Source organism: Hylobates moloch, unplaced genomic scaffold (assembly GCF_009828535.3).
Source record: "Hylobates moloch isolate HMO894 unplaced genomic scaffold, HMol_V3 SCAFFOLD_8, whole genome shotgun sequence".
In the NCBI taxonomy this organism is placed as follows: Eukaryota; Metazoa; Chordata; class Mammalia; order Primates; family Hylobatidae; genus Hylobates; species Hylobates moloch.
Genome location: NW_026652283.1, coordinates 122827167 through 122838728, shown reverse-complemented (window position 1 = coordinate 122838728; position 11562 = coordinate 122827167). Strand labels below are relative to the sequence as shown.

The 11562-nt window shown below is 36.9% G+C and overlaps 1 pseudogene; it reads right to left on the bottom strand.

Moving 5' to 3' along the window:
- Positions 1-5596: 5596 nt before the first annotated feature.
- LOC116472489 (large ribosomal subunit protein uL24-like) lies at positions 5597-6003 on the bottom strand (annotated as a pseudogene).
- Positions 6004-11562: the final 5559 nt, after the last annotated feature.

The window sequence follows — 11562 nt, the reverse complement described above, 5'->3', positions numbered from 1 at the left end:
AATCGAAAATGCATAACCTAAGTCACTCTGCTTAGCTGCAGTTCTAATTCTTGGTGATTTAATTGTTGCACAGCTTGCCCAGCAAACTGCTGCACTGTAATTAAGGAAATTGTTGTTTTGGAAGGTTTCCTTGTAACGCCATGCATTTGCACCTACCATTATACCAAGTATCCTTTTCTCAAATCCTGGATTTCTTCTTCTCCCTGGATCAACTAGACTACAATTCCAGTTCTCTCTTACAGTTCAATGTAGCCACATGACTGACTTCCAGTTACTGTAAGGTGAGCAGAAGAACCGAACAGCTCATAGACACCTGCCACAGCCACTCTATATTGTCATTTCTCATTCTGCCAGGTGGACACAGGTGGTGTGAAGGCCCAGAAGGCCCCCAGAGCTACACCGTGGAAGGAGCCTGGATCCATGAATAACCCTGGCAGAGAGAGCTTGGTGTTGTCTAACAAGAATAACCATGAGCTTTCATTTGAGTCCTAATACACGTGGGAATTTATTTATTGCAAAATTAGCTCATGTTAGCTATATACTCCGATTGTAAATATAGTTAACGATTTAAAGCCAAGGTAATATGTTCTCCAACTAACTCTTCCCTCCTAGGAAGATGTGCCAATTTCCTCAGGACAAATTAATCACTCTTCCGCAATGTTCTAAAGGAAATCTGGCCACATTACCATTAAAGCACTCACAATGCTCTGTTTCCCCTGTCCCTGAAAGCGGAAATATGTGCTCAGTTATTTTTCATGCCTAACGCCTTAGAGGTTGTTATCTAGTGAAAATTTGGCCAGAGGGTCAATAGATTTGCTGAATGAATAAATGAATGGGTAAATGAGTGAATTGAACCACTAAATTACAATTTAGGCATTTTATTCACAAATTTCCTTCTCAATTTGTCAACCTATGGAAACCCCACCCATTCTCCATTCCCTAAGCATAATGTCAAGTGCTGCTGCAGTCTTTGAACTTCAAGAAGACTTTTGTTTTACCTTCTTTGCTTATTCGACACTGTCCACATTTTTCTGTTACAACAATTATCATCTTGTATTATTTGTTTGCGTCTACAATAAAATATGAATCCAAAAGATTTGCTGTTCAACAGATGGATAAAGCATACTTCACCTCATAGGAGACCTTGAAAGTAGAGTTGGGGTGAAGACAGAGTCTGCACATCCATTACTGAGGATGTTTGTCTTACAAGAAAGCGTTGTCCCCTGCTTCAAAGCCAGGCCTGCCTATTTACAGTTACAAATGTGAGTGCTTGTGAGGTTGGTAAGAGACAATTATGATGTTAGAGGGTTTGGGTGCATAAGCAAGAAGAAATGATGATGTGTATTATAAAATGAACATAGTATAAGAGGTGGTTCCAAAGGGTGGTCTCTGGTTCAATAGCATCGGCATGACCTGGAAACATAGGAAAATGCAAACTATCCAGCCCCAACCCAGATCTGTTAAAACAGAGACTCTTGGGATAAAGCCCTAAATTCTATGATTTTAACAAATCCTGCAAGTGATTCTGATGCATAATATTTGAGAACAATTAGCATGGTGATGATATCTGCTAGCACAGGAGGTAATCCATGACCTGAGCTGCATTATAGAGTATTAGAGTGTCACTCCAGATCTATCTTCTGCCATTGTTTGCAGCACTAACGAGCTGTGTATCCGCAGAAATGTGAATTAACCTATTCTATGCCCTTATATGTGATATTTAGAATTCTGAAAAGCTATCTTAGTTGCCTTTGTAGTTCTAAAATTCTAAAATAGTATAAACTATTCCCATTGTTACCCAAATGAATGTGTTCATGAAAGGCATTGTGAAAGTCTAAAATATTGCCATTTCCGTGACAATTCACCATGACTGAGTGAAAAAAAACTGTATGTTTTAATGTGTTTCCCTTGAGTGACAATGGTTTGGGGCCACCTGCTAATAATATATCAAGCCTCTTGGACATCTGTGTGTTGGAGAGGAAGCAGTGCTCCTGTGCCAGCTGCCCTGTTCTCTGTGCATGTGGAAGTAATCGTTTGGTTGTGTTTTAGCCTCAGTTTGTTCTTCTGCAACATGTAAACAAAAATTTAATATCTGAAAGTTACAGAATCATGGACTTGTTTAACATGGGAAAGTTGAAATCCTTAGATGGATAAATCCATGCTTACTTGTAGGTATAGACTTTAGCTGTTTCCTGGGGCTGCCAAAACAAAGTACCTCACACACATACAAAACATATACAAGGTGTCTGTCAGTAAGGTTGGTTTCTCCGGAGCCCTCTCTCCTTGTCTTGTACATGACCATCTTCTCCCTATGTCCTGACATGGTCGTCCCTCTGTGTTTCTCTGTGTTGTAGTCTCCTCTCCTTAAGTCTTTCCCACTAGACCTATTGGATTAGGGCCCACTCTAATGACCTCATTTAATTTAATAATCTCTTCAAAGAGCCTATCTTAAACATAAGCATGATCTGAAGACTTCGATATGTGAATTTCAGGTGAACACAATTCAACCTGTAACATGAAATTCGCTGAAGAATCTACACAACCTCTAAGCAGTATTTGGAAGAAGAATGGTTATTGCTAAAGACCTGAAATGTCTCCAAGCTCCTTAATCAGACTACAGAATGGATGAAAAGAATACTCATGTCCATATATGTTTGGACCATGCCTAATAACAGAAGGTTTTTTCTTCTTTTTCTAATTCAATTATTCTGACTAGTTTAGAGTCAAACATAAAATGTTATAATAAGTACATACAGATTATATATAAATAACAGTACCTATAATGCCCAACACTGTCTTTTATTCCTTAGAATTAAAAGGAAGTTCAAATTTTCATCATAAAAGAGAAGCTACATACATTTAATCCTGATGAAATGTACAGTATCTTTCTCAATACACATTCACAGGCCAGCCATAGTTGATGCTAAACTGAGATGAATATCTGTTAAATATCATCAGAAAAATGTCAATTAGTTTGTAAAGCATTGTTGGGTTTCTCTCATTACTGGCTGAAATTTAGAATAAGTTATTATGTATACTTATCAAATGAATCCTTTATTCTGCTGTAGGCTGATAATCATATATAAAAACATGATGTGACAAAATCACACAAAAACGTGGAAGATGAACTGTCTGTAGTGTAAGATGTTTCTTATGAGCTCAAGCTCCAAAAATGAGACTTATTTTATCTTTAGTAATATTATTGCCATTATTAGAGTTTTGAAATCTCTGTGAGTTGTTTGGAATGGGTAAGCCTTATTTCTGGTTGCGTATTATTGTGGAAATTATCAACAAAGTTAGCCACGTATACCAGTATTTTTCAGACTACACTTTAAACCAATAATTCACTAGTTAGGAAAATGTGCTAAGTACTACCTTGTGGGTTGTATTTGTGATGGATAAATTTATCTACCGACTTGGCTAAGCTATGATGCCAGATTGTTTGGTCAAACACTAAGGTGAATGTTGCAGTGAAGATACTTATGAATATGATGAACATTTGTGATCCACTGATTTAGGAAAGCAGTTTCCCCTCCATAATGTGAGTTGCCCTCATCCAATTAATTGAAGTCCTTAAGATCAAAGACTTAGGATTCCTTGAATATAACAGTTCTACAATGCTAGCTGGCCTACCCAGCATTGCTGGGATAAGTAACTGATCTTCACTCCATATATTAATTTCTGTTGCAGTTTGCCAAATTGGGAAATGTCCCTGCAGCACTCAGTGGCTTCTCTCCCGGGCGTCTGCACACTTTGTGGATCATATTTGTGACTTCTGATGTGAAAAGAGGATTGTTGTCTGAGTCCAGAGCCTGTTAGGCTCATAGGAGGATTTTTCTCTGTCCAGGTCTCACTGTCTTCCATTGTAGCTCTCTGTCAGCTGCATTCTCCAATTCTCCCATTCTGGGTCCTCAAGGTCACCCACATGGGATTAAGATGTTGTCATATAGCTTGTGTTTCAAATCAGGTCCTCAAGATCTGTGGAAAAACTGTCCAGCAGTGTTAGTTGATGCAGTAACAAAGAAACATTTTATTTTATGGGTACAAAGTACACCTTAAATTAAGATTTTCCTGAAGGTGCTTTTATATTTTTCTCCGGAAACGTCTCCTGTCTCCTATGAAAAACCCTAATGGTACAGATATGTCGCCTCATGGATTTAGCCGTCATGCAGCAAATGAAGAGGCAGTGCTATTTTCTGGCTCTCAGCAAAACTCCGTCTTCTTTTCCTCTTTTTGTTTACACTGATTTTTCTGACATCAACAACTCCCATCCTGTCTGTCTATGCTACTTAATCTCAGATCTGTGCTCCTAACCCATCCCTTGCCCCAGGCTTCTGTACCTATGGGTCTGACTCCCTTTCAAGTTCCCTCACTGTTGGGTTCTATCTAGGCCCTGAATTCATCCTGGCTGAGACTGACCTATTCAGCTTTCACTAAAAATCTTTCATCTGTGCTTCTTACCTCAAGCTTGAACCCACCAGCTCTCCACTGTGAAAGTCAAACGTCCTACCCTGAGTTTCTTGAAGGACCTGTCAAGCTCTCTTTTGCTTCTAGGCATTTCTACAAATACGCTGTTCCCTGAAATGCTCTCTGAGAAAAGTCAGACATGTTATTTATTTCGGGGCTCTGGAAAGTTTCTCTAATACGAATCTTGTCTGAAGTCTTCTATAGCCTCCTGTTCTTGTCCATATTACAGGAGATCTCAAACCTCGTAGCAACACTCATTCACGTGCTTCTGTCTCTACTGACTTCAGGGCTGTACTCGCCATTGTCTCCAGGAGCTTAGCACAGGCAATGATGTTTTGAATCAATATGGTTATTGTAAACATCGGAAAAGTCATCCCAAGTTTCTGTAAGTACCATGTCCATTTGCACATTACTCACTAGCTATTTATTAGGATTTCAGTTTTGTAGAAAATGCCATCCTGCCCCCTGCCATGGCCACAGAATAAGTGGGTCTAGTCATAAATTTCCTCCGTTTGTGTTTGTCAGAAAAAGTCTTGTGGTCTCTTCATTTTTTTAGATACAGGTTTTAGGTGAATTTGTCTCTCTTTCAAAACTTTAAATATTTTACCTCATACTGTTTTGGTTGCACAGTTTCTGACAAGAGGGCCTCTGTAATTCTTACCCTTGTTTCTCCTTAGTTAAAATTTTCTTTTTTTTCTGGCTGCTTTCAAGATGTTTCCTTTTCAGAAATTTGAATATGATCTGTCTGGGCAATTTTTACTGATTGATTTTATTTACCCCACATCATGTTCTTTGAGCATCCTGTATCTGTGGTTTGGTGTCTGTATTTTTTTTTTTATAGAGGATCTCATTTATAAGACAATGCAAATAGCACTTGGACTTAGGAAACATTTCCAATGTTTATTCATAACATTGTTAATCAAAATTGCAACATCTAGAGTTTTAACAGACAGTCTTTGTACTCTTTGGTGAAGTGTCTATTAAAACTATTTGTTATTGATCTAGAACCATAGATCAATAACAAAACAAGAGGGAAACAAAATATTCCAGAGACATCTGAAAAGTGCCAAAGAAACATGCACTAGGCTAAAATCCTACAGGTAAACCATCATTACACAACAGGTTCTATTCATTCCTGCATTTTCTCAGTAAGTTCTTCCTTGGTATTTGCCTTTCTCCTTTCCGACTTGTTGAGACTTGGCTTTGCATTCAAGAACTTTTTCCCATTTCTTGTCCAGCTTTAGCCCGGTGATAACCACCTGGCTCGGGCGAATGCCCACATGGACGGCAGTGCCATTGGTTCTTCTCACACTGCACCTGCTCCATGTAGATGACATATTTCTTTATGTACATCTGGACCACCCTGCTGATTTGCTGACCTTTTAGTGTTCCAACCACCTGGGCCTCTTTATCTTTGTGGATGGGCATGGCGTGGACACTGTGCTTCTGCTGCAGCTCCTTGCTGAGATATGATGCTGGGAGAGCAGGGACAGCAAGATGTTCCCGTGCACATGTGAGGGGCCAGTGAAGTGACATTTGCAGTTTTGGCTGTGGTCTAAGATGATGAAGGGATGGAACTTTATACTTACTGTCTGGCTCTGGCCGGCCTAGTGGTGTGCTTTATTTAAGAAAGTTCTTGGCTATTACTACTTTGAATATTTCTTTTGCATTGTTCTCCATTCCCTCTTCAACTTTTCCGATTAATCATATATTTTGTTATACCTTTTGAGATTGCTCCACTTTTATGTGCTATTCTGTTCTTTTTTAAAGTTTTTTTTGTATTTTCCTTTCAATGTGGGAAATTTCTATTGATATATTTTCAAGCTTATTGATTTCTTCTCAGATATGTGAAGTCTACTGATGAGCCCATCAAAAACAGTGTTTATTTCTGCTATGGTATTTTCAATTTCCAGCATTTTGTTTTGTTTCTTTATTAGCATTTCCATCTCTCTGCTTACATCACTCTTGAATGTTATTCACTGTTTCTAGCAGAACCCGTAACAGATTGAGCACAGTAATTTTAAATTCCAAGTAAGATAATCCCCAAATCTCTGCCATATCTGAGTTTGGTTTTGATATTTTCTCTTTGTCTCATTACACTATTTTTTGAGGATACCTTGCATTTCTTTGTTGAACACTAGACAACATTTATGAAGTGAAAAGAGCTGAGGTAAATAGACATGTAACAGATGGTCTTACGTTTATCTGAGTGGGAATTAGATTGTTTTATTGTTTGGTATAGTTGTACGTGGCAGAGACTAAAATTTCCTCTAGCATCTTTTAACCCTCATTTTTGTGTGTGGGTTCCCCTAGATATTCCTTCTTGGGAAGTGTCTAAACCTTGCAGTTCTTTAAGTTGTATTCTTCTGCCATTACACAGGAGCTCTGTTAATGTGGTGGTAATGTGGGTGGGTGGGTAGAAGGGAACATCCTATAAACCTATGTTAGATCTCACTGTTTCAGTGAGATGTGTCCCAGGGCTATGACCTCATAAGCACTCTCAGCCTCTACTACCCAATCCCAACCTCCAGTCTTCCCTGAGAAGAGACAAACAGGCTAGATGAGGCTGGAGTTGGACATTTTTCTTCTCTATGTCAAAAGCGAATTCGGCTGGCATTGGATAGTTTTTTTTTTTTTTTTCTCGAGGTCAGGCAAGTTCTGATAAAATATTAATTTAAAACGGTATTTCAAAATGGTTAGTTTTCCTGCCACCCTGCCAGAAGCAGGAAGGAATTTTTCTGCAGTCTTCACCCTAAGTCTCTAGTGGAATCCGTGAAGGTAAAACTCAATAAATTGTGGGTGCCTCTCCCGCCAAAGCCTGAGCCCCGGGAGTTTGAATCTCAGCTAGTTAACAGCTCAACTTCCATCACTTAGTCAGTTACACTTTAAATATTTCTAGCGGTTGCTGGCTCTAGCTGTGTCTTCTACTTCCAGTTAATTTTCGTTCTCTATGTTCATCTGTCTCCCACCCTGCAGTTTTCAGGGAGGTAGCTCGTCCTGTGACCCCAGCTCTCTGATGGGTCTAAGAAGAGTTGTTCATTTTCAGTTAATTTGGCTTTTTTCCTGTTGTGAGAATGGGGGATGATGACTTTCATGGTTTTACAACTTAGAATGGAAACTGTAAGCCTGTTAATGTACTTTGATGTAAAATTTTAAGTTAAACTGTGATGATTGTTTCAGAAAATGATATGTCATCCACATGTACTCTTTGGTGAAGTGTCTGTTAAAACCATTTGCCCACTTTTAGTGGGTGGTTTGTTTTCTTAGTATTGAATTTTGTTGATTTTTTGTATTGTAATTAAGCCTATTATTACATGCAATATTAGCAAATCCCATTTCCCATCCTGAGGCTTTTCCTTTCACCCTCTTAACAGTTTTGTTGAAAGAGCAGAATTCTTACTTTTGGTGTCATATATAAGAAATAGTTGCCTAAAAACGTCAGAACTATATTCTCCTGTGTTTTATTATGGAAGCAGTATGGTTTTACGTTTTGCACTTAAATTTATGATTCCTTTAAGTTATAATTTGTATAGAGTACAAAGAACTGAAGTTAATATTTTCGTATATAGATATCCAGCATCATTTGTCGAAAAGGCCCTCTTTAATAAATTGCCTTGGTATCTTTATAAAAACCTGTTGTCCATCTATCTTTTGGTCTATTTCTGGACTTTCTCTTCTGTTCCATTGATTTATTTTGTTTATGTTTATATGAATACAACACTGACTTGATTAACTTAGCCTTACAGCAGATCTCAAAATCATGTAATATTCAGTTCTCGTACTTTGCAATTTTCAAAGATGTTTTGATTATTCTAGGTCATTTACCTTTAGATATAATTTTAAACTTAGTTGGTTAATTTTCATAAGAACCCGATAGTTTGGCTTAGAGTTGCATTGAATGTATAGCTAAATTGGGAAAAAATGATTTCTTAACTATATCCAGTCTTCTGATCCAGGACCACAATTTATCTCTCTATTTATGTAGGGTTTGTTTGATATCTCTAAGCAATACTTTATAGTTTTATGAGTCCTTGAAATACTCTGATTCATAACATTTTTTAACATTTTTTAAGTTTTTTGTTGTGGTAAAATGCTCATACCATAAAATTTACCATCTTAACTATTTTTTAGTTTACAGTTCAATGCGACCAAACACGTTCATAATGTTGTGCAATCATCACTACCGCCTAGCTCCAGAACTCTTTTTCCTCATATAAAACGAGAATTCTGTATCCATTATACAAAAGCCCCTTCTCCTCCTCTTCTCGTAGCCCCCAGTAACTGCCACTGACTCCTAATACTTTATCTCAAAGTGTGTTATGTTTTAATGCTAACATAAATACATATTTTTAAACGTCCAATTGTAATTCCTAGCTTTTAAAGCTTCAATTATGTTTTGTAAAGATTCAGTTGATGTGTTCTGTTCTTAGCTCCCAATCTGCTTGGGATCAGGGGACCCTTTTCAATTCCCTGACCTCATTATTCAATGCCCATCACTGTTGTGAATGAATAGCTACCTGATTCATTTAATCTTTCATTACCCAAGAATTTTTAGATACCCTGGAGTTTGGGAAGATTAGTAACTTTATTTTGCTTCCTGTTCACTAAGTATGGTGAGGGAGCGTTATTGCCTGGCCTGTCTTCATAGATAACATCTATAGCCTTGGAAGTCTTAAAGTTATCATTGGGACAAAGTAAGTTTCCAGTACTGTACTTATTACAAGTTTACAGAAGGAAAACATTTAAAAGCAATGTAACTCTTATTCCATGATTTATACTAAAATATGTATTCAAGATTTTCATAGAAAAACATCGTCTTGTCACAGGAAAACATTAAGCACGAGTTTCTGAAGAATCCATTTTAACAATAGATGTGCCTGGAATATTTACTAGTACCATAAAGTAAGAAATTGCTCAAAATACAAAAAGGTAGAAACCTGTTAAATAAAATTAAGATAACCATTGAAAAGAGCTTCCAATTGCCAAAATTAATTTGAGCAACAAATTAAGTAACAAAAATATTGGGTTCTAATTCATAGAATAAAATTAATTATCATGGAACTCTGATACAAGTAAGTAATTTAATAATTATTAGAATAATTTTTTCAGGAATTAGGAAAATAGAAAACACCATTGGAATACAACAGTAATAAGTATCATAAGCAAACTCCACTGATGGATGCTAAAATTGTGAGGTGAATGTTTGAACAGAAACAGTGTATTTAAAGAATCAAAAGTATCTCTTCCAAAACATTTATTAATTGGAAAAGGAAAATAATTTTACAATGGAGAAATCTAGCAACACCACCTTAACCAAAAAAATAATTTTATTACCGGTAATAAAAACATGTTTATCTTTTGCACCCTGAGATAATACACCAAGAAGAGCACCTCCATGCTTTAATAGCCTTGTCAAAAACATATAACCACAACTGACTTATTAGTCACCAACAGATTAACCCAAACTAAGGAGCATTCTACGGAATAACTGACCAATGCTACTCTTCAAAATGTCAGGCCATGAAATATCTCCTTCCTCCTGCCCTACCCCCTTCCACACAAGCAAACAAACAGAAAGAATGAAAGAAAGAAAGAAACAAACAAAAAAGATGTCCTGGCTTGGAGAAGACTGAGGGAGAGAAATGACGAAAGCTCAGAAATATAACCTGGGATCCTAAATCGGATCCTGGAACAGGAAAAGGAGATTAGAGGAAAAACTGGTGAAATCCGAATAAATTGTACCTATGATAATTTCTTAGTATTTGATAATTTTTCTACGGCTATGTAAGATGTTTACCATTAGCAAAGTTAAGTGAGGGCATGGGTGAACTCTGTATTACTTTTGATAACTCTGTAATTCTAAACTTATTTCAAAATAACAAATAAAAATGGAGTCAGTCATAGACATGTATATTCTAAATCAAACAGTTCTGTTTTGTTTGCAAGATATTATTTGGATAAAAACTGTTTTCTCTGATTTTTGGCCTCAGAAAAAAATATTTTTATTCCATTAGTTCTTAATGAATCTATGTTTTTTGAAGAAGCATCAGAGTCAATACACATTTCTGCAAAATTATATTGCATCTCAAAGGAAAAAAAAAGTTTTCATTTTTACAACAAATGGAATGTTCAACTCACAACCAGTACTCGAATCATTGGTACCTTCTTTTTCATCCTGAAAAATCCGTAAATCCATCTCACTATAAACATAAGATAGTGCATCTCCTAATCCAACTGATGGCACCAAGTTTATGAACTTCAGAATCAATAAGAGTCTGTTTTTCCAGCTAGTCTTATGCAAACATATGGTAAAATTTGGAACTCTATTAAATCTCTGGGAAATCATGTCTAGCTTCTTATGTCAGCTAAGCTATTTTTTCTCAGCAAAGAATGAGAGGAATATTTTGAAAACCACGAAGAATGTCAGTGTACCCAGAGAATGCCTGAAATAATCAACAATTTCTCTGGTTTTTACAGGTTCCTTGATAGTAATAATTACAGAAGAGTTCTGGGAAACCGCAGGGAAGATCTGAGAACTGAGTCAGCCTCTAACTGTTTATAAAGTTCTGCAATATTTGGACAACTTAAGTAGATTTTTTTAGAGTTGAAAAGGCAGACATTGGACAATTATATGATCAGTTATCCTTTTTTCTTCAATATTCCACTTCTCCATCTCAGTTCTGTTTTTCTCATGAGCTTTTAAAACTGATCAAGTGTCTCCAATTATTCTTCAAAGAACTCAACTCTCTTGATCTTCTCTGTCTTCTCTCAGCTACCATCCTTCTACCTTCTTTCCTTTGTAGCCACGTTTCCCCTGGAGTAAAATCTGTTGAGTTCCACACCTTTCCCTCTACTCCAGTCCTCCTAGTCTGGTTCCTATGTTTACCATCTTTGAAAATTATATATTTTCTCTAACTAAGAATCTTCTGTGGACAGTGCCCAGTTGTTATTCTATATGACTGTCTAGCAGCAATCACCACCATTAACCTCCTTTCTCTCTAGCCACTCCTTTTGTTCCCAGTTGAAATTTACCCTGTCAGTCGGTCATTAGGTAATGGGTCCCTTTAAGGCCTGTCCAAACTCACCTTGTAAATG